This window comes from Pimephales promelas, chromosome 5, assembly GCF_988280905.1.
Source record: "Pimephales promelas chromosome 5, fPimPro1.hap1.1, whole genome shotgun sequence".
In the NCBI taxonomy this organism is placed as follows: Eukaryota; Metazoa; Chordata; class Actinopteri; order Cypriniformes; family Leuciscidae; genus Pimephales; species Pimephales promelas.
Genome location: NC_142773.1, coordinates 7,408,154 through 7,411,348, shown reverse-complemented (window position 1 = coordinate 7,411,348; position 3,195 = coordinate 7,408,154). Strand labels below are relative to the sequence as shown.

At 43.6% G+C, this 3,195-nt stretch overlaps 1 pseudogene; it reads left to right on the top strand.

Annotated features, from left to right (window-relative positions):
* The first annotated feature begins 562 nt into the window (after positions 1 to 562).
* On the top strand, positions 563 to 2,898 carry LOC148981342 (uncharacterized; annotated as a pseudogene).
* The last annotated feature ends 297 nt before the right edge of the window (positions 2,899 to 3,195 follow it).

Below are 3,195 nucleotides of genomic sequence, written 5' to 3'. Positions count from 1 at the left end.
CAGAGGCGAAATCATGTGGTCCCCAAACCAGACACTCTCCGGCCCCTGGCTGTGCCTAGAAATTCTATCCATAACCGGCGACAAAAGGCAGCCTGCACCGGGGAGAAGTCTGACTTAATGCCTGCAATGCGAACCAAGCTCCTGCTTCGGTCGTACAGGGACCGGACAGCGCTTAGCAAAGGAACCCGGACCCCATACTCCTGGAGCACCCTTCACAGGCTGCCGCGAGGGACACAGTCGAATGGCTTCTCCAAATCCACAAAGCACATGTGGATTGGTTGGGCAAACCCCCATGAATCCTCCAGCACCCTGTAGAGGGAATAGAGCTGGTCCAGTGTTCCACAGCCTGGACGAAAACCGCTGGGATGGCAGACGGGGTGGTGGTCCCTATTTTTAAGAAGGGGGACTAGGGGGTGTGTTTCAACTACAGGGGGATCACACTTCTCAGCCTCCCTGAGAAAGTTTATGCCGGAGTACTGGAGAGGAGAATATGACCAATAGTGGAACCTCGAATTCAGGAGGAACAGTGTAGTTTGAGCCATTGAAATATTTTAGTGGAATTGGTCATGTATACACATGTACATTTCTTGTTGTACTTTCAGCATATTTTAAAGCTAATCAGAAATATAACTTAATTATTTTAATCTCTTTACTAATCTTTATTGCTTTTTCTCTATGCTGTGATATTTGGAACCCTTTCATAAACAGAGATGGTTACTCTAAATTTAGATGTACTATGAGCTCCATCAGTGTGTTCATCTTCTCCATCAACTGCAACAAACAGCCTGTCTTGCCTTGCATCTCACTAGAGGCTTCCAGGCCAAGCCTGACCTTCACACAAATGCCCAGCATTTCCCTTGGGACAATATGGCTCCTGAAATCCGAACGGCAATCTCTACAGGAAAAAGACCAAAACCTGGAGAAAGACGCCAGATGGTTAGAGTTCTGGTTGACGAAATGCGCAAGTTTGAACTTTGCCCAACACGTGCACAGTGTCTTACAATCTGTAAAAAGATTGTAAGGGAGAACCCTAACACTTTTGGAGACAAATTTCCAAATGACTCATTAATAGGAGCAGGATATACATCACTCCTAATTCAAGTGAAGACGAGGGTTGAAAATTTGAACCGTGAGAGCAGCTTTGTCTGTCATCGAGCAAAGCCAAACTCAGGATGCAAAAGAGGACCAACGGACACCTTTGGCCGTGTGAGATTTGAACCGCACCTTCCCCCTGCAGAGACTGCAGAAACAATAGAGTCGAAACGTCAAAGACTACATGACATTTACAGCCATGATGGAATTGGCAGTGTAGAGAGAGCAGAAGTAAAGACTCTTATGGAGACTACATTCTGTCTTCAGTAGAAGACACTAGGAGCCAGTGGCCATACCTCTTCCACCAGAAGTCTATTTGTGCCCACTTCAAGTTGCTAACTGACATTGATGTGCTGAAAGCCTTTGACATGTCCATGAAAGAATGCGGAAAGGCTATCGTTGAGTACTTCAAGAGCAAATCAAAGAATGGAAAGGTGAAGGATGTCCTGTCCCAGCCTGAAAACATAGAGATGGCATACCTGCCAGTGATGCGCGGGTTGATCCGAAATGAGCGGGTGCCTGCGGTCACCCGCGGTTACCCGCAGTTACGGGTCATCCAAAAATGTTTTTAATGATATTCGGGTCGCGGTCGGTCGGGTCGTTTGAAAAAAGATGCCAATTAAACATTTGTATATAGTACTAGACACAGTTTTTGATGAAATATACAGCCCTACACATTATTGGCTGAATAACTGGCACGAAGATAACACACAAGCTCAGTCTAAACAGTTCTCGGTTCTATACTACTGGTGATTCGAGAACCGCTGTCCCTGTGCGTTCGGTATACAGTATCAGCTGCTCGTGCTCATCACTTCTCTCAACAGTGGCACCAAAATGTCTCGGTTCAGTGAACCGTTGGAGTTACTGGAGTAAAATATAATTCAGGATATTGATTTATTTCGATTCGGAGGCGACTGTCAGGCATGTCTGAAAGTGAGTAACTTTAGTAACTTGTGGATCAGCACTGACGCAAGACGCGAACTGTTTCGAACGATTCAGTTCGAGTGTACTGGTTCGACCGGTTCACTAAAAAGAACCGGTTCAAAAGAACGATTCGTTCACGAACCGGCCGTGTCTACGATGATCACTACAGTCTGCAGAGAGATGGAGGCGGCAAGAGAAAAGGTGAAGACTGGGGAGTGGAAGCTCCGCAAATACACAAATAGAAAGAGTAAAAGTGTGGGAGACATTTGCGGAAATAATGAAAGATGATGACCAAAGTGCTGGCTTTGCCTTTGTTATGTGTAGGCCTACGTCTTCTTGCGATGATAACGCTCCGATGAGCATTTACTACTTTAAAAAAATGCGGTCAGGAAGCGGGTCGGGTACAATGTTTTTTTTTTTTACTTTTTTTGCGGTCCGAGTTGCGGGCGGGTAGCTGAAAACGTCGGTCGGTTGCGGGTTGTTTATACATTGACCCGCGCATCACTGATACCTGCATATGAAGCTTCTAATGTCCCATTTTCAGGAACATGAAGATGGACTGGTGTTACATGCAGATGTGAGTATTTTGTTTTCTTCTTTCTAATTTATTAAAGGAGAACTCTGGTCAATTTTAACATTGAGCTCATTTTTTTTATTTTTATTTTTGTAAATTTGGAGTGCTATCAGTACAGAGAACAACAACAAAAATCGGTGTTGCTTACATAGTGTTATCCTCTTTTTAATATTTGCACCCTATTGACCGGAGTTCTCCTTTAAGTGATGATTTGTATTCTGGTTTGTGTATTGTGTCCTCTTCAGGTTGCTGCATCTGCAGCTGATGTTGAGAAGAAACTTCTACCTGGAAGTCCTCGTGTTATTTAACTGGGTTTGTGTGTTTAGAAGAAACATTGACAAATAGGGAAGATACAGTACAATAAAATAAAACATTTCTAATTTGTTCACAGTTTTTAAAGGATAGTTCACCCAAAAATAAAAATTGTCATCGTTTACTTACCCACATGTTCCAAACCTGTATAAACTAATTTGCTCTGCTGAATACTCCACACTGTTGTTGTTTTTTGCTATGGAAGGCAATGGTGCCTCACAACTGTTGGGTTACAAACATGCTTCCAAATATATTCTTTTGTGTTCAGCAGTAAATTAAGACAGCATTACATT